This window comes from Falco punctatus, assembly GCF_963210335.1.
Source record: "Falco punctatus genome assembly, chromosome: 10".
NCBI lineage: Eukaryota > Metazoa > Chordata > Aves > Falconiformes > Falconidae > Falco > Falco punctatus.
This window is the reverse complement of record NC_137590.1, coordinates 42160519-42181146: the sequence shown is the minus strand read 5'-3', so window position 1 is coordinate 42181146 and position 20628 is coordinate 42160519. Positions and strand designations below refer to the sequence as shown.

General features: G+C 44.2%; 1 long non-coding RNA gene across 4 annotated transcripts; it reads right to left on the bottom strand.

The window, feature by feature from the left end:
• Window positions 1–364: 364 nt before the first annotated feature.
• Window positions 365–20593, bottom strand: LOC308070835. 4 transcript variants are annotated; one of them, XR_013930874.1, is made up of 6 exons: window positions 20038–20593; window positions 13571–13863; window positions 4357–4416; window positions 2683–2818; window positions 1182–1327; window positions 365–699 (listed from the first exon to the last, which is right to left on the bottom strand). It is a non-coding gene; the product is annotated as an uncharacterized lncRNA (long non-coding RNA). The 4 variants fall into 4 exon arrangements; XR_013930875.1 differs by lacking the exon at window positions 20038–20593 and having other exon boundaries at window positions 13571–14682; XR_013930876.1 differs by lacking the exons at window positions 13571–13863; window positions 20038–20593 and adding an exon at window positions 9108–9173.
• Window positions 20594–20628: the final 35 nt, after the last annotated feature.

Below are 20628 nucleotides of genomic sequence, written 5' to 3'. Positions count from 1 at the left end.
TCAATGCCTCCAAGTAACAGCAGCTGTGACATCCAGACAGACTGTGAAGGGACAGATGGATCCAAGAATTAAATTAGGGAATGAGGTAAGTAAAAGGCACAGAGAAACAGAGACCTCTGAGTTCTGGAGAGTATATTTTGATGTACCCAATTTCTGGTTTTGTGGCTCAGAAAGAACAGAGCCCAGGTTTTGTCGCAGCAGTTATATGGCTGCAAAGGGAAGGCGAGAGCCAGCAGCAGAACTTCCTGGAACCTTCTGTGTAGGAGCAGCGGCCAGACGTTTTCAGTTTCGGAGCAGGGCTCCGTGGGAGTGACAAAGTGAGGGGACTGTTTTGTGGCCGAGAAGGAAGACCATGACACCACCATACAGGAAGCAATTCCATTTTAATAGTCTCCAAAGTGTCACGGTTCGAAAGGAAGAACAATAGGGTAAGAGCACGAATATGCAGCCAATACCGACAGAAGCAGCGTTGGTAAGCTTCTCAATATTGCTTTTTGGTATTTCACAGGGAAAAACATTGAGCCTAATATTTCTCATCTGTAGAGTTCTTGGGGGCTTTGGGGAGAAGGAAACTGACACTTTTACTAGGTTGTCTGAGAATCACAGTTTACGGTTACTCAATGTCTTCTGGTCTCACAGGATGAGGCAGAGGTATAATTGATTTCTTCTCTGTAACTCTGCAAAGAGCTTTCCTCATACCTATGGCAAAAGAAAATAATGCTATTATGAAAGACAGTCATTGCACAAAGCCACGTTAAGTGACTTCTCTATTATGTTAAGATCATTTTTCAAGAAGATTTCCTAGAATATCTTGAGTTGCAAGTGACCCATAAGGATTCATCAAGTCCAACTCCATGCTCCTTGCGGGACTACCTGAAACTAAACCATATGACTAAAAACATCATCCAGATGCTCCCTAAGCTCTTGACAGGTTTGGTGCCCTGACTGAACGCCCTTTCAGTGGATAAGATTTTCCTAATGTCCAACCTGAACTTCCCCTGACGCAGCTTCATTCCGTTTCCTGCAATCAAGTTTCCTAACTGATGTACTCTTCAGTAGGAAAAGCTATCTAAAGCAGAATGCAGAATCCCATTCATCAACGACTATCTGAACTTGTACAGGCCCAGGAACCCTCAACACAAGAACCTTTCCATTCAACTTAAGGCACAACAACCACTTACCGTAAGCATCTTCATCTGGCTCTCCACTGCTAGCAGAGTAGCGCTCCGATACTGTCCGGTACACACGGTAGCCGAGCTGCTTATACATATTTACTGCAACCCGATTTGATACTCTCACAAAGAGATCAACGAAAAATCCACCCTTTCTTTGGAAACATAAAACCAAAGAAAAACCACAGTAAGGAACAGCAGGTGAATATATTGCTAAATAACCCATAACTTGTAATCTGACCAAGAGCAGGTCTGATGATGTCATATGCTAATCAAACACCTTTCACACTGCAGTAACAGATGCACTCCTTTCCCAAGGGACAAATCTGGTATAAGTTCAGATTTTATTCTATTTTTGTCATATAACCATTCTTTTATACCAGCCTGTAGATTCAAAGTTATGAACAGAAAGAACAGGGCAAGCTAAGCACTCGCACAGGTCTCATACACATAAGAAATCTTTCATTTAAAAAAAAAATAATCTAAAAATCCACATTTTCAATTGCATTGGCTTAGGGACTGCCTCCTTCAATGTGTGTGGCAGGGGGCAGTGGCGGAACGGGTCACAAAGTTCAGTCACCTAACACAAGGCAGCCCTTCTCCTCACAAGGCAGATTCCTCAATGTGCAATTTTCCCATTTTACCGATTACAATGGGGTTGCCCTACCACCATGAGTTCAGGACATTTCCCTGTGGGTTCATTTGATGCTCAATTAAATCTTCAGCAAGTACAAGCAGCCAAGCATGACAAAAAGTAAGCTAAGGTACTGTCTGCCATACAGAATTGGTTCCAAGGCTGCCTGCAGGAACTGCAAAAATCTCACGATCACTGAACAAGCACGCTGGAGACCCTATGGGAAAGTGTTGACCCTCCATGAAACTCTCTTGCTGTCAAGACAAGGACCTTTTTCTATACAGTATCTCTATTAGAATTCAGGCTACATGCGGCGAATGAAGAGACGGGCCGCAGCTTGATGCAAGCAAATGTCAATTTATTGTACAGAAGCACGAGGTTTTAGACACTTTCAGAAGCTGTGCGTTTGAAACAGATTGGTTCTTGAAGCTAAGCCTTGCATACTAGGCAATCCCTGATTGGTGGTTAGCTGCCATCAATTAACAGCAAGGTGTTACCTTTCCTTGGCGCCATCCTTGGCGCCATCCGTCTCCCACCCCCCTGTGCTCTGCAAACATGCCTCATCATGTTAATTGTTGTCTAGACAAGCTCGAGCACATTCCCCTCAGCTAACTGATTGCCATGCATGGTCCTAGTTTCCAGCCCGCTCCTGCAGCTACACCCTACTCATTCTGGCAAGTTAGCTTTCATAGAAACCCTGAGATCTTACACCGCCACATGACAGTTTTAGTCTTGTTCTCTAATTACAGGGAATCCTCAGCGAATCAGAACACTACTTAAAGCAAAATTCTGGGTCTCTTTCATGCAAGTCAAATACCTAAGCCATGTCAGTTGAGAGGTTACTTTTAGAAGATTAAAGATAAGCATGGTACTCACACTTCTGAAATTTCTCCCAGTAGTTCCATCAATTTAGCAGCCAAACCCAGCTGTTGAAATTCCGGTGCGACAGAGAGAGCAGTAACATGTCCGTGCCACTCTTCCCCAGCCACAGAGCCTTCCGCTTTACCCAGTACTGCGAACGTACAGAGCATCAGAGCAGTAAGGAGCACCTTGGGAATAATGCACCACACGCAGCCACATGACTTTACAAAAAACCAAGCAGTCTACAAACAAACATTGCAATGATTGTGGTAAAGGCTTAAGCAGTGATTCTAGGCTATTACTCAGTGATTCAGCAGCCACTAAGTTTCATTTTGACGCAGTATTACAGTTTTTTCTTTGTTAGTATAAATAAATAAATGGATCTCCACAAATTCATTGTTTGAGGTGTGACTTCCAAATGCAAGTTTTAAGCAATTCTCTTGAGTCTTTAAGTGAGCGGAATTCACGACCGAAGGAATGGAGGGCTAGAAGCCCAAAAGTCACTCGCCATCCCAGCAATTACTGAAGACTTTTTTTGACTATGGGGCAATAGAGCTTGGGACGCTTTGCCAATGTGGCAAGAGAAAGCAAAGGCCCTGGAAACACTGGACGTTTAGGGAAAAATAAAAAATAAAAGCAGGGATGGGTGTGTGTTCTTCATAGTTCCTCTCCTTTCTACACAGAGCCAAGCTCCTGTTAGCTCGTTAATGAATATGCAGACTTCCACAGGGCACTGCTAAATAAGCAACTGATGTGGTGGGTACAGAGAAACCTTCCGTACAGCAAACGCTTTAAGCTTTACTGTTAAACACTTCATTTCCTGGGTCCCTACAAAGACTCCCATTCTGTGCCCACCTTCTCAAACCCCCCAAAAGAAGGGGAATAAAAACAACTGGAAGGAACAAATACATATATATATATACACACACACGTAAAAACACGGCGAATCTCTGTAATTAAAAAAATTAGGAAAGGATGCAATCATCCAAGTAATGAGGAGTTAACTGATGCGCTGCATCGGACAGTCTTGTCAAACTCATGCTGGTGAAACTAAGCTCATACCAGTTGGTTTACTGAAACACTTGTCATTTTGATTCAAGTATATGTATGCTAAGACATTTGGCTATAGAGTGAGTGCAAGAAAATACATTTTTGCACACTACAGCAAGAGACCTGCAAAGGGCCACGGTATAATATGCTTCAAAAGAGTCTGTGGTACAAGAAATTCAGCCTCATGGGCTGCTGGCTCAAACACACTGGTGGAACACTGTATAACTGGCCATACGCACGGTTTACACGGAGTGTTGTATGCAATGCACATGTTTAACTAGGTATTTATGGTTTAAGACCTTTTTTAGCTCCTAAGGCAGGCAGCCAGCAAAGATGTTTTCAAGAGTTAACAAGGAACAGAAATTAAAGGAGTTGCTGGTTTTAAGAAGCTGACTCATCATTGTTTTGAAAAATGGCACCATATGGATCACTGTTAATGCGCTTGTAGACAAAGCGAAAGACCTTGGGTTGCGGGCGGCTGTGCAGCTCTGTCTTAATCTTCTGAGGGTAGGTATCTTCTGTCAGTTGCTGCCGGGTGTCATCAACAAAAAGAAACAGGCTATAGTCTTCTGGATTGTCCACTCTAAACTTTTCAGCACAAAGCTGACATACATCTGCGGTAGTGATGCAGGGTCTTACTAGTAAGGTCTTTCCTGTACACGCACTGTTAACTTCCTGGAATGCAACACGAAGGTAGTTCTGTAGAATGAGAAAACAGACATCAGAAACAAAACCTCCAAACCTCATCCTCTGAAAACAGGAAGCTCAGCAACAAACAGCAATCCTCTCTATGTTCTAGTTGTGAAACGCACACCAGTGATTCCTGTACATTACAGCCACCTTGTGAATTGACGTTGGTGATAAGACTGTGGCAGGCATAACAAATTCATAAGTTGACATCCTCCTTTCCTTGGCTCACATTCTAACCCTGCAATTACAAACGAACAGATAGCAGTCTTAAAGCCCCATTGAAAACATCAGTGGTTTTAACGGGACTGGGTGTTTGGCCTTACTAGGAAACTAAATGCTGTGAAGCAAAATAAACATCAGAGGCTGTAGGACAAGGCCTCAAGAACAAGAGTCCAAGTACTGTTAGCCTGATGAATAAGACTTGTAGGGCACAAGCCCTGGGAGCCAAGGAACAAGCTAACTGCAGACCCCTGAGCCGTTACAGCTGAGGAGGCAGCCAGACGGACAGAGAAACAAGTAGCCGGATAAGGGAACGCATAGTGCTGATAAGGAACTTTGCCAATCACGAAAGCTGCGTAGAAAGAAACCCCCTAATCTTAGAATAGGAATTGTTGCTATGATAAGGTAAACTAATCAGTTCCTATTGTTTAAACGGTGTGTCTTAAATGTCAACCAATCAGTGTGTAATATGTAGAAGGTAGAGACGTATATAATTGTAAGAAAATCACTAATAAACTGACATCTTGCTTGCATCAAGCTGTGTCCCGTCTCCTCATTTGCCGCAAATTGGTGACCCTGACATGATCCAGTGAAGGATCCGACGTGGAGGGGCTCTTGAATCACCTGAGCGACTTGCAGCGAATCCCACAGAACTTTGAATGATCCGCTGAAAGGAAGTGGGAGCCGGCCGGCCTGAAATCCCTCCGGAGTTGAGAGGTGAGCTGTGGGAAATGCGTAATGGCGAATCAGGCTTCGTCCCCAGAAAGAGACGTTTATGAGCTTATGAAAAGTCTCCCTAACAAACATGAGAAAAGTATTTCTGGGCATGACCTTAAAGCAATGCTCAAGTGGGTGCAAGTAGATATGCCCGCAGTGACTGCATCTACAATTTTTGCACGGGAACTTCAGAACAACACAGGGGTGAAATTGTGGGATTCTGTGACAAAAGGCAATACTGAGTCCCACCGTCTGCTCTCTTCATGGAGAGTTATTTTTGAAACTATGAAAGCACAAGAAGAAAAGGCAGAGGAAGGAGAGGAAGAGGAGTCGCATGCTCTTTACCAGCCTCTAAGTCACAGTGCTCTAAACCCCTGGGTGTCAATGCAGTTGAGTATCCGTCAGAGGAAGATCCCTTTGACCCAGGACTGGCAGACCCTGAAAAAGGATCTGATTTATACTCTCCTGATCCACGCGATCTGTGGGCAAAAATAAAGAAACAAGCTTTAAGGGAGGTGGATTTAGAAATGGCTAAGACTATAGTTGCTCCGGTCTTGTACACTCAGGGTCGGGCAGGGGGACCACCTCTTTCTTTTTCGGTTGTTAGGGAACTGCGCCGCAAGAGGCAGCATGCCCAAGAGATGATGCTGCAACTGCTGGTCAATACTATTGAAGAGAAGCTTCACACAATATGTTCATCATAAGGAAAAAGAAAAAAACCCAACCCTCTGCCAGCAACACACAAGGGTGTTCAGCCACAGGTTGCTGCACGATAAACCATTCACACTCTTTATGCTGCAGCATGCAAAAGGCAATCCATTTTCATGCAGGACATTTCCATCACATTAACCGATGGCAACTTAGTGTCTGAGCCTGATGTAACCAAATTTCATCTAACAGGCTTAGAGGGAGGCAGAAAGAAAATTTACTCTGCAACATTAAAGTAAAACCGTATGATCACGAGGCAAAAGCTGGATCTTTTTTCTCTGCTGAAATTCACACATGTGCACAACTGATAACATAGATTAATTCTAAACAAGTCCTACAAGGAAACGCAGTTCTACCTTTCAAAAAGTATTTAAAAAGTAAAATAAAAAGCAACTGGAAAAAAACACACCCAACCACAAAACACTTTTGGACACATGAGCAAAGCAGCCTGCCATCACGTGGTTTTTTGCAAAAAACTAACTGCAATTAGAAACTAAAAGCAGTAAAATGAAAGGAGATGGGAAAAATGACAGTAAGAAAGACCTGTTTATTTACTGAGCTGATACTTATGTTTGTACGCTGAATAAATTAAGCATGCTAAATCACAATAGCAAAAATTCACGTTTCCTAAGAACAAGCTGTTAAAAGCTAAGACTGAGAAGAATGCTCATATGACTTCAGTTCCAAAGAGCACTCTGGGTTTTTAATAAACTTTTGATAGCTTGCAGACTGAAACACTGGAACTTTGCAACAGCTTTTAAACCATTAGGACTGAGCAGAACTAATCCATTTTTGTTAGCCGGTGTGAAGAAAAAAATAAATAAAAAAAATCAAATCAGCTCTAAATAAGGCAAAGCACACTACAGTTTCAATTTCTAACGTAGCTAACACACAGAAGACCTGTTTTTCGATGCTTCTAGATGGACAGGATTGCTTCAAGGAGAGGCTGAGGTTTGTGCAAATGCCTGTAACTCATATAGTAAGTATCAAAATTCTTTATGCAGTATCAGCAAGTTGTATTTCATCATCATCAAAATACCGGATTTTTTGCTTTTCCATCCTTTTGAGGGAGGGAGGATGAAGGCCTTTCCAGGACCCAAAAGCTGGTGGTAAGGCTGTGAGACAGCACCACAGACATGTAGTGACCACATCCTGGTTCAATGTGGGAAAGATGAGTTGAGCTGAAGCTGTGTTACACATACCTTGTAGGGAAGGTGCTTCATGTCAGGACTGCAGATGTTGAGAAGGGAGATGGAAAACTGGCATTCTGGGCAGGCAGCAAAGTGCTTGAATTTGTGCCAAGCATAGCCTGGAAGCGGAGCGACCTTACTGATTTGAGGCTCTCTTTCAAAGAGTCAAAGGAGCAGCCCTGGACACAGCTGGTGCCAGCTCTTCCTGTGCTCCCCTGCATCTTCCAGCATCCAGCACGGCGTCCAGCTGTACAGGTAGCTTGGCTGAAGTTCAGTTGCTGAGGAAGAGAAGGTGAAACTGAATACAAGATCCTGCTGAAAAAAATCTTCTGTCATTTAGTCATCCAGCAGAAATACAAAGGTGATTAATTTTCCTATTAAGCATAATATTTTGCTAGAAAGAACAAAGACTCAAGCTACTTGAATGTGACACCTAACTACAGGTAAGCAGAATATAAAATGGATCCCAGTAAGATGTACTAGCTTTGTGCACTTGCCACTGTGGATAACTGGCTAGCTGAAAAGGGTCACATAGACATAGTCCAGCTGGCTGGACAAAAATGCACATGGCTCTCAGCTTATCTGAAGTAAAGCAAAATACACTGTCTTTGGCTGTTTTTGTTACACAATAACAGGAAGATTTCGGTGGGAAAAGAATGTTGCAGGTGGGAACAGATAACTACAGAAGAGAAACTAGGGGCGGACTTGGTATTTAGGCAACTAACCAATAATGAGCTTAACTTTTGTAATATGTATGAGCTAATTATAACAAGGCATAAAAGGTGACTGTAAGAGACAATAAACGAAGTCTGCTGATCACTCATATTGAGTGACTGTGTCTTCCCTCTGTCGCGACATGCCACAGTTTGGAATTTCTGTTTGTCAGTTCTCCTGTTCCTAAGAGAGGCATATTGTGGGAGACTGCTGCTTTTCCCAGCTCCTTCCTGTTCAGTGATGTGCTGTGGTTGTTTGCATGGACACTGATAAAGCAGAAGGAGCCGCAAGTGAAAGGTTTAATTACTTCCTGATGACCCCATACCTTCATTTATCAAGCTCTTAGCTCCATCATAACTTATTGACGGTTGTTGTTAGCCTCTCCAGCAGCTTTGCACTGTGGTATGGACTGTAAACAACCAGACACAAAGGAGTAAATCCTTTCTTCTCAATTCCAACATCCTCCTTGCTTCAGTTCGCAAACTGATGCATCTGGACAGACAGCAGCACGCCTATCTACGTAACAAACTTTTCCTATATGAAAGGCATGCAGACTTGGTTTTAAAAGATAAAGTAATCCCGACTGTTTTGTTATTCTTCAGTTGGAGTTACTGCCCTACTCTGAAAGAGCAGTAAGAAATGGGAGGGGGGAGAAAAAAACCCCACAAAACAAACTACAAACATGAAGACATCCACAATACAGAACTCTACTCCTTGCTTAAACTTTCAAATTGTAGGCAAGCTTTTCTGCCAAGTCTCCTCTCTATTACCCACGGTAAGCCACCAATCGCTACTGGGGAGTTGTGATGATTTATACCACTGGAAATCTGGGTTTGTTCTTTTTAACAGCAAAGCGTACAAAGAAGCTGAATCGAAAATACAATTTGGTCTGTCCTCGCTCTGCACGACTTAAATACAAAGGACAGTGGGAAAGCTCCATTATTTAGTGTTTCCTTTATACCATCATAACCACACTCTGTTATGAAGTGGAAAGACTTTGAAACAGAGGCAAATTTGCCAGCCATCTTCTCAGCACTGCTTCACACCACTTGTGGCCCCAAGGAAATCATTATGAATCGTACTTCTCAAATGGAGATTTCCAACAAAACAACCATCCCCTGGGCTTTTTTTCTCTTCAGCCTAAAGCTCTACCTGAAAATCATCAACTGAAGGCATTGTTCTGTTAGTTGTCCTCCTCTTGTGCCATTGCCGGAGAGTATCTCTAGCTTCTGGGCAGCCTGGTCTTCCTGGAAGTTCTTGATCAGCAAAAGTGCTCCATAAGCATATGCCAAGGAATATCCTCCTGTGAAGGACAGCAGGGGAAGAACAATTCAGAGTGGTTGCAAACACCACGCCAGTTCCAACGGGTCACAGTCAAAAGTACAAACGATTTCTGTTTGTTTTTTTTTTAATAAACAGACGCACACATACACGAAAGTCACTGCATTCTATGGCCAAAATATTTATACGTAAAGAAAAACAGCTTACTTGCCTGCAAAATACTGGACAGTGTGTTCTCAGCTGCTAAGAGCCGTGCAGTGGTTGCCTGGGCTCCATATTATCAAAGTGGTGCAACAGTATCCATCTCTGGGTCCGCTAGCGCTGGGGGTGGCCGGTTATTTAAATGACCAGTGTCGCTCCTTTACTCCTGAGTGTTTTTACAAAGGTGGAACATGAGTTTTCTTCTAAACAGTTTCCAAACAGCGATTTGTTTTCTTCCTGAGCTTCAAGTGGGGATCAAACAAACACAGCTGTTTAAACGACATAAAAGACCATCTACCACTGTTCAGGAACTTAAAAGTGACCCCCTTAGTGGCAACAAAGCAATGACCGAGTGTGTGATTTGTACCTGGAAGCATCCCAAAGGTTTTGCTTTTGTTTTTAAAAGGCAGGCTGTGTTTGTTCACCTATGTCCAACACTACATCCAACTAGTTCAGGAGGCAGCGTGTACAGCTCTCCAGACTTCACCTTTATTACATGAGTGGAGAACAAAGTACAGCCACAACAGAGTTGCCGATGTACAAAAGGAGCTGCAGGTCACAAAGGAAAAGGACTCTCAGCAGGAGGCAACAGTCCTCAGCAACCAGGAGAAACAGAAGACAGGCTATCATATATTTCTCTTGCTCTTTAAGTAAACTATTTGAGTGGGAGCGTTCAATAAAGAGGCAGCACGGTCTATTTGTGGAGTCATTCAGAGATGCAGTCTATGCTCACAGTAGTGCTTTCTGTATTACCGACAGCATCCTCTCGCTTTCATCTCTGTGACGAGTTCAATACGTGGAAGACACGCAAGACCCACCAGACAAATTGGAAAATACATTTACATTTGAACCGCACAACCCCAAAGCACTAAACAATTTTTCCTGCACCGTACAGTTTAACTAGTGCACAGACAGGGCCAGCCAATAGATGAATGACTTTTGCTACATTAAAAATGACACGACTTAACAGCCCAGTAAATATTTCTGCCTTTCAAGCGTGTTAATGATCTCCAGCTTCACATCTCAAGTATTTTCTGTCCTAAGATTCCTGAACAATGCACCCTGCACACAAAGCAGGGAACAGACTAGTACTGAACCGGAGGAAACCCGACACAGTTCTGTCATGCATATCGGCATGTAAAAGGATACAGCAATTTCAGCAACCCAAGAGACAGCAGAAATGGGACGTATACACATATACTTAACTCATAGCTGAGCTTGGTCACAAGAACCTTTGAAACTTCCTCATAAACTGATAGATTCTGGGGCCTACCAAGGGCTGGCAGAATACCTCTTTGTTAAAACCACCACCGTGAAAACAAAGGAGGGAGATTTCCTTGCCTCTAGCAGACTTCAGCCATTGTTCAAGAGTGCCTTAAGAAACATATTCCTAGGCCTCATAAAAATACTCTGTGAGAAGCAAGTATCGGGCATAAACCAGGATCATTAAGGGGGGCAACATTCTCAAAAGCACTCTCCCCAGAGGGGCAGAGAATTCCCCCAAAGATTTTACAAAGCACCTAACCTGGGTCCCATTCCAGGTCTCACAACTCAATTGAATGCTGCAGACCCAGACATACTGTCGGGACATTTTCAGGCACAGAAGGATAACCACAGTTGGCACCCGCACAGCCTATGTTTGCTTGCTAAGTCAGGGCACCTCCTCCTTCTTGGCAGAAAACAACATACTCCCTCCTAAGACGTCGGTAGATTCCCAGGTCACTTGGGGCTGTAACTCTGCAAGCTAACCAGCCTTCTCTTATTTTAAGGTGGAAATAATTACAAGGTTCTCTTGTTACACTACCGCCATCACCGACTACATGACTCCGTCAAAAGGGTTTCTACTCAAACGAGGTGAGGAAGAATCCCCCTTCCCCAGCCCTCCACTCAGTTCTAATAGCAGTTGATTACCTTCTCCATGCAGCAAAGATGGGTCCAGCAATTCCACCATGTATTCAGTTTCAGTATCCAGCTCCAGCGTATCACCCTGGGCCAGCACATATGCCAACACAGGCAAGAAGTCATCAGCTCCAAACAGCCTCCCTGGGTCAAAGAGAACACAGGCAGCGATAGACAAATCACACCCTTTTGCCAGTTTCGGTGTTTGAAAGGAAAGTGTTATTTTGCTGCCTTTACTGACCGGGTTTGTATTACTCTAGAGCCTCTCGTTACGGATGTGCAGCAAAGAGAACATCATCGGACACTTGGTGGGCAGCGTCCAGCTTCATCTTGTACTTCTAACGAGCACAAACTGGATGACGCAGACCTTGAAGCACGCAAGGGAATTTAAAGACTGGGCTCACCTTGGTGTCAGCTCAACTGGTGAACTCACAAGAGGTAGCCATGCCAGTCTGGCCTGACCTCCACCCGCACTTCTGTCAGTGGCTAAAAGAAAATCAATGGGCATTTTCTTCATACGTGCACGGACGACGTCCCCTTTCTGGAAGGATCCAGCCACAAGTATCAGTTCCTGAGTCCGAAACCCAGCAGAGAAGCCTGTATATAAAAGCCTATTAGATTTTACATGAAAACTCTGCACATTTCCTTGATGGATCATGGTTAAAAACACCAGTGAGCAAAGCCTCACGTAACTCCCAACTAGCTGGTGAAGCATCATCAGTAACAACAGCACGCAACACACAGAGGCTCTGCTGTACCTAGGTCTGTATGTGTTCCTCTTACCGCATTTAAACTTTCTCTTTAGAAAACGCTATGTGGCTAGATCTCTGGGTCTGGCCAAACTGTGCTCATTGCAGAAGCGGTGTGATGGTCACTTGAAACATCAAGATCGGGAGCCAGTTTAAACTATGGCGAAACTCCAGAGGACTGAAGGGCTGATATTGAAAGTCAGACCAGCTAAGACATACCCTCCAGGTATTACACTATTATATGGCTGAGATTACAGGACAAAGCAGGTACTGGAAACAGGTGCTGGCTCGATGCCACATTTTAAAACTTTACATGACAAAGCAAGACAACCCCAAGGAGCATTCGCTGCATCTTAGCCCAAGCCCCTCAGTACAATGGTTCACCAGAAGCCTCTCAGTACTTTTCTTTTGCATGTTGGGAATACCTTACTCAATGTGATAATACAGTATGGAGAAAAAACCAAAGTTTACATCACTTTGGGCAAAGATTCCTATATACATTTTAAAATGCAGGATTTTGCACAGAAATAAGCCAGGTCTAAGCTCCTGCCCAAATCTTGCCAAAGTGCCTGGGGGTCTTTTACAGCCTCAAGCTTTCACCATTCACCTCAAGTCTCAAAAGAAAGCAAGCATCCTGATCGGCACAGAGCCCAGCTGCAGATTCAGCGCTCGAAAGAAAACTGCCAACCACCTGCAGCAGCTTATACTTTCTTAAGAGAAAAAAATCTTCCACTACCACTAGCATTGCTTCACCTTAGCTCGTGACCTACCACGGCAGCGTATGATAAGATGTCAGGCAATAGAGCTGCACCTATGAATTCATGCTGTCCAGCACAGCGTTTTAACTGTGCCACTGACTAATCAAGCGGGTCTTAACTGGTCTGTGGTTCCATTTCACCATCTAGGTTTCAAGTCACTTTGGGACTCCTGCTACAGCGTAAAAATAGATGTTATTTCTCTTGCAAAAACACAAAGAAATTGTCCAAATGAGAACATTCAGAGGCACAGCAAACCCAAAACACTGGATCAGGGGCTGCTTTCCTCCAGTCATTAACACAGAGCCCTTGTAATTGTCATATTGCATACACACTGCTGAATTACTACAGCTAGATACTGGGTGCATCCTTTATTACGATTTCCAGGAAAATACTAATTTAGAACCAGTGTCAAATTCTAGGCTTACAGGACAGCCTTTCTGACAGCCAAATTCAAATGCCTACAGTCAAGCAAAGCTGGTGGTTGGGTTTTTTTTTGAAGCTGCTTCACAACTCTGCTTCACACTGAATTTGTAAGATGTGCTGCCAGATGCAGAGAGATCAGGAAGGAAGCAGAGAGGAAGAATCCCTCTCAAAAGGGCAAGGAGATGCTACAAGAGCTCCAGGAGGAGGAGACAAAGCTGCAGAATCAGGTGGTCTCATCTCCTCCACCAAAACACAACCCCAGGTTTAGAAAAACAATGACCTTGAACCACAAGAAGCACCATACCTGAGTTATTCTCCATAACAGTATAAATCAATTTGCAAACTCTCAGCAGCAGCATGACTTTCTTTTCAGGTGAATACATCTTCTGCGTGGTCACAGACTTTCAACATCCACATAGTCTGGTGTTGGAACAAACACGCCCAGTTCCTGAGGATTCCTCTGCCGCACCACCTGAAAGTTTTCCTTCAGTTGTTTCCAAAAACCATCTGCAGTATGAAACACTTTCAACATTGCTTCATTATGGCTCTTCAACGGCTTCAGAATGCGCTTATGCATGGCCTTCTCCAGGACAACATCTGCAACGGGAAAACACAAGTTGAGCTGTCTTCCTCCTCTAGAGCAGAGCCAGTAGTAACAACCACTCCCAAGAGACACTGTAGAGCAAGACCTACTTGCTAAGGCTTAGTTATTACAGAAGCTGAGTCTCCAGATGTTTGTCAACAAGAAAATAAAAGGCAGAACAGAATCTGTATTCCATTTTCATTTCTGACAACGTGGGAAGTACAAAAAAAACCACAAAGGCAGACTACAGATTGTCACAACAACAAAAAAAAAAAACCCAACAAAAAAAGAAATAAACCCCAAAACAAAGCAGCAAGCAAGCAGCAGCTCCAGTTAACTTTTTCTTTTGTTGGCCAGAAGTGTCCCAGTTTTATTTTACTTTGAGCTTAGACTTTAATTCTGAAACTTGAAGCATAACACAGTCAAAACCCTAACTTTTGTCTGCTTTGGCATGAAAGCCCATCTTTTTTTGCATGGTTTCCATCAGAAACTATAACTCACCCAGGGTCTCCTAAAACTTGGCTCAGCTTTAAGATCTTTATGATGCTGGACAGATGACGGGCACTAAACTATAAATGAAAACCAAGCTGCGTTTATCCAGCTTCAGATTTCATCATGCAAGCTTATATACAGCTTTGTCATCAAGTCTGAAGTTCTTTGTTTGGCAATAGTGTGCACATGGCACAGTAACCTCTCAGTTATTTTTCTTTTATTCTTGTTTTACTCAAGGTTTTCTTTAACAGTCAGTCTCCATTTCCAAGGTACAGAACACATCAACAGAGAAAGCTCTTTGGTAAATATTTTCTTTGAAAACCTTTACTTTGTAAGTGAATTTTCTCTCCCACTCAGCCTCCCGATGACAACATAGCTTACATTAATAATTAGCTTATATCCATTATTTGTACTATAGTGAACCGCCACAAGCACAATAGAAACTAAGGACCCTTCAGCCTGGCCACAGCACAAACACCCTGGCGATGGGGCAGGACGCGAGCCCAGACTAGGCAGATGTATTAGGGGAGCACAGGGACCGAGAAGAGAAAGAGGAGAGGCTGTGTCACCACTAGATCACACATTTATACAGGCTAACAGTGGACATCCCTGCTGCTAGTGGCAACTCAAATGTTTCGTTAAACCTCATGCCCTTTCCAGGTTCTTTCCCTGTTCTTACATGTTTCTCCTAGACCAGTCTCTTTTTTTCTCCCCCCGGCCTGCCCTTTTTGGGGGTGGGTTTTTTTTTAGAAATTGCAGGCTATTCCTAAGGCTTGGGATTTACACACACACACACTCCCCTCCAAATAAACATTACCTACTACTTTTGTTTTCTTGCTTTTGCTTTATGTTTTCATTTATTTTATCTTTGTGTTCAACCAATTTTCCTTTTGTGCCTTCAGACTGCTCTTTCTCATACAAACACACCCTTCACACACTCCTCACCTTACGGTGTCTTTGCTTCACATGTAGCATTTATTCTGTACTTGTCTGGCACACAATTCCCAAATGTCCAACCCTATTGGGAGCTCCCATCTCCCCTGTCCCAATTCTGCTGCGGCTTTGGTAGCTTCTCTTACTATTTTCCCCTTCCGAGATCCTGATGGAGGTGGCAAAGCCATGTCTGCTTCATTCCCAGACGCGTCAAACACATCTAGGTGCTCTCTCACGGAGCCTGCAAAAAGGTGGAAAGAGTGAATGTGAGGAGCAGCACTTGCCCTCTGATTTTCTATAGCCACCAGTAAAGGCATAACCAGTCTGACACATGGTCTTGATGGCCTGTCACACAGCGTGAAGGGCAGATCTAGCTTCCCACCAGACCAAAGCCACCAATTATACATAACAAGCGGCAACATTTCAGATGACTGATCTGGTAGAGCCACACAATCACCATTGACAGCACTACCAAACCCAGGAAAGCAGAAGCATCACCCTTCTGCACAGTGATAGAAACTGCCTCTCCCTGCTATCAGAGCCATCCTCAGGGCTCACAGGGCAGAAATATTTTTCCACCAAGAAAAATGCACAAATCTCACCCACTGGTATGTTAGCTAGCTGAATTTCTAGAGCAGGAGTCCTCAAACTACGGCCCGCGGGCCAGATACAGCCCCCCAGGGTCCTCAATCCGGCCCCCAGTATCTACAGACTCCCCCTGCCCCTGCCAGGGGTTGGGGGGGGAGGGGGCGGGGAAGGGAACCAAGCAACTGCAGATGACTGCCTGCCACTTCATCTGCACGCCGCCCCCCTGTTTAAAAAGTTTCAGGACCCCTGTTCTAGAGGGTACACATAGTTCCTTGATAGCTTCACTGATTTTTATTTTATTTTTTTTACAGTTCAGCTTGCTTCCTTTATTTATACTGCCTGTTCAGTTTTCTAAAAAAAGTGAAACGGTCAAATGCTTTGCTTGTAAGTGGAACATCTCTGCAGCTTGCATTCCAAGTGCCTATCTTATTTAAGTCAAAATTAAAGCAGTCTGTGCCACCAAGCACTGGATTAAAGAACTCTCTATGCCCACGTTAACTCCCACAGGCTTCCACTGGACATGACTAGTTAACATCAGACATCCTTCCCCTCAGCAAAGCGGGGTCATCACCACATCTGGTCACAGGAGGCTCAATAAACTGTAAAGAGTTCAGCACAGATCCCCAGAGCCCTTGGTCCAAAAACAAGGGAGCACCTAGCTTAGGATGGGACATCGGAAAACTCAGTACACTTCTCCGATCCTCTTTATAGGCTCCAGCCCGGCTGGTTCAGCTGCTGCCTGCAGCATCAGCACAGAGGGAGCTGCAGAAACCGTCCCTCCCCAGAGGCTACGGGAACTGGACGTGGCAGGCAGGGAAAACTCCTCCATAGAGCCCCAGTCCCTGGTCAGGGCCAGGCTTGTTACCTGTAGGCAAGAAGTAGAAGCCTCAAGCCTTCTGCACTCAACCCTCGCTTAGTGCAGCTCCCACAGCTTCTTGTGCAGATGAGCGTCGCAGGAGGCGTTATTTCACATTGGCAGTTTGTGACGGGCTCCAAAAGCAGTGCCTGAAAATTGCTCCGAAATGTACTTGATCACACTCCACATTTACTCTAAAAACTTAAATCTGAAGCAGCACAGAGAAACAGAGCAGATAACTCACATGGCTGTGCTCAAAGCTCTGAACAGGGTCTAAATACTTATTGCTGAAGGCTGTTCCTAATGGTTTCTGTGCCGTTAAGGCAATCGGGTAAACAAAAACAGGACAGAACATTGAGTAAAGCATCCTTCAGTGCTGTCCAGTGACTCTGTTACAGCTAATAGGAATCAAATGAAATAAAGGACATAGCCTCTCTTTGGAATCGCAGCCGTAACTGCCTTGGCTCCGTAAGGGCAGACCGAGAGAGACTGTCATTTTAATGCAGCACGTTTGCACAGAACTAGAAAATGAGGAGGTGACTAAGACATGGCAGTGTGTCTGAGGCGGTTGTTGTTCTAAAAAACAAAACAAAAAATCACAACCAAAAAAGCCCACCAAACCAAACAAAAAACCCCACCCCAAAACAACACACAGCCTTTTATTCTCCCTCGTGAATTCTTGGAATAGGCATAAGAACCACAGAGTTCTGCCCTCAAATTAAAAGTGGCAAATTCCAGCAAGTTGAAGTGGCCAACAACACAGCAAGATTGATAAACACTGGAATTATTTCTCAATGGTCAGTAAACACCCCTACGTATCCTAATTAATAGAAAACCTATAGAAACGTTTAGATTATTACTAAAGCCTGGAAGGACAGCATTTCTAGTAATCTGGGTCCTAGACCAATATTCAGTGTCAGGAGACACCTATAAGCTGTTTATCCTTTCTACTGAACTGCTGTTACTGCTGCCTTTCAGAGAAAGGTGTTTCTGGATCCGATCCCCCAAATCAATTCCCAGCTAGCAGTTTTCACTGATTAAATAAAAAAAAGTATAGGAGGGTCATCCCCCCCCAGGCAAATGAGCATCTAAGTTCTGAACTGGGGACTGATTCGTTGCATATGAACATCTCTGTATACTCCCCAAATCCAAACTGGCAACAAAAATTCTTGTTTGCTTCGGCATATGCAAAGTGTTTTCAGCTGTCCTCCCAGGTTGCTTAATACTCTTCAAGCCAAAACAGACACTCTTCGGGTTTTGTGGGGGTGGGGTTTTTTTGTTTGTTTTGCTTTTTAACTGAGCATCATTTGAGCTGAGCACCATGTAGTGTTCCTGAAGTGATACTTATCAATCATTAGCCTCTAGCCTCAAAATGGGAACAGGAAGTGATCTGATAAATGAATTGTAAAGGCAAACCAGCTCGTTTCGTCATGACTTGTGGATGCATCTGTATCCTGTGCTGACGTGCTATTTTGTTTTGCCACAAACCCCACAAGTCTGCATCTGGAAAGGACAACGTATTAGTCATCACCACTGTCCTTACACAGCCTCTTTACAGCCTCACTGCCTGAAACTGCAGGCGTGCTCTTGCCTTTTCCTGGCTTCAGTTTACCTGTTACCCACTACTGTTGCTCCACGGAGATTACCTGTCAAACTTCAGATTTACATACAAGCCCTGATCATCACCTACGACAGAAAAACCATCCATCCATAAAAGAAGGCTCAGTAAGAGACTGAACGAGCCTGGGAACCACCACAAAAAGGCACAGTCCTGTAAAGTAACGTTGCCTGGGAGGCTGAAAGCAGAAGGCTGCTTTAGAACACCACGGTGTGTGGTGTGTATGTGCAGAATACACGACTACGCTGCATTTGCTTTCTTATAGCTCTTCCTAATGTCTTGCACATGTATAGACTGGCATGACTGATACAGATCTATTTCAAGACACCTCATGTCAGGATGGCCAGGTGTCCAGCTCTTGGTGGACATCTACAGTGACACATGCCTCACCCCTTGTGCAGACAAGGGCATCTCCTCCAAAGAAGCAAGGCTCGAAAATCAAGACCTCACACAACCTATATGCCTTGATAATCTGCACAACCCTGAAAAGAAAGGTAGGACTGAGGCAGGTGATGGATAGGTGGTGGTGCCAGGAGCTAAACAACTAGGGAAGACAGGTCTCCGGGTAAACCTCCTCCCATTTTACCCGCCTAAAGCATGCCAATGAATGACAGAACTATCTGTGCTAGGTCTGGTTTGCTTTGTTCAGCTGTGGGTTAATTAAAACTCACGTTATGGCAGTGTGGTAAATACCTATCTTTTCTTAAAGAAGAGGTAATAAAGGACCATAGAATAAGTCACAAAGCAAATCAAAGGGATGCCTGGGAAAGGGAGAACCAAATCCTCTGCTCGGCACTTTTACCGCTTGTTTCTTACTTGCCCTATCTGCCTGCTCCTATAGCGAAAGGAGCAGTGGTGAGGGACACAGTGGTTGGCCTCGACTCAATATGAAAAGATACTAGGATGAACCACAGGGTAAGGGAATGGGACACCAAAACAAATGTACAAGCACCTAAAAAGTAACGCAGCACTAGAAAACAGTCACAATTTTTTTTCCCCCAAGAGCCAGTAGTGTCATACCATTCTAATTCCTTTAAGAGGATAACTGGATCAGCGAAGTAGAGGGAAGTAGGGGATGGGCTGTATCCTAACCTTTTTAAAGCCTAAAACCCTATTCCATGCAAATGTCCTATAAGCAAACAAGGGAAATCCTGTCATGCTGTAATTACCATAAGGTGGGTGGCTTGAACGGGTGTATAAAATACTGCACTTGGAGCCCAAGACAGGTATTTGCACAGGGGTCAGCCATGATGTCAGAGCAGAGACTTTACATACAAAATCTGCACATGACATCACAGCACGGGTGGAAGAAGGGCAGCCCCAGTCCTTCGCAGACCAGGTTTAATTAATAAGTGAGAAACGGGCCTAAAGCTAACGTGACAAAATCTCATGAGAACAAAAGTAAAACATTGCCTCTCAGCAAGAGGAATACAAAAGCAAAAGCGCTGCTCAAAGCAGCCTCCCCGGAGCAGCCGGCAGAGTGACTCAGCGGGGGACGGGCTGCGCCCCTGCACACCGCAGCTCTGCCCGCCCGCAGACCCCAGCCCCTGCCACAGGGCATGGCCTGCCAGCCAGGGACCAGCACAGCCTCTCCAAGCCTCCTGCAACACCCAGCGTTTAAGAATCCATTACAGATGAGACATACCAAAGCAAAGAACAGACAGTATTGTTTAGGCACCTTCCCACACAACCAGTTAATACCTTATGGCCAAATTACTGAAGCAGCCAGTCGTTTCTTGGGCTGGGCCCAGGCTTGGGCATTGAGACCGAAGCTGTTCGGGTGTCCACCCTGCCTGGTAGAACAGCGACAGTCGGCTTGATTCCCTTCTCTTCACAGACAAGATGATGCAGTATTACCGTTAGATTGCAACACTACCAGAATCATTCCCGGTTTGTATTGAAGTACAACAGTAAGTGTTATGACACACAACATGTTAAAAAAGCAGAGGAGAGGTTTACGTATAGCCAAGGACCACTTACTCCAACTTGTAACTAAACTGATAAATCAACTGAAATATATTTATCAGGTAAGCATTAACACACACAAAGTAAACGCAGTAAGGTGATAGTTTAGGCTTAAAGTTCAAGTCAGTGGAGCTTTCCCTGGAAAGAGGCTCATTCCTCTAACCAGCTTGTCCCATTTGTCAGCCTACCAGGATTTAAAGATTGGGCAGCAAACTCAAAAACAGATAAGCCAGCATTGTAGCCAATTACAATTAATTTAATACAATGACTACTGCAAACAATTTAATCTAACACAGTCTGTTGCCTTCACAGGCACGCAGTGACCTG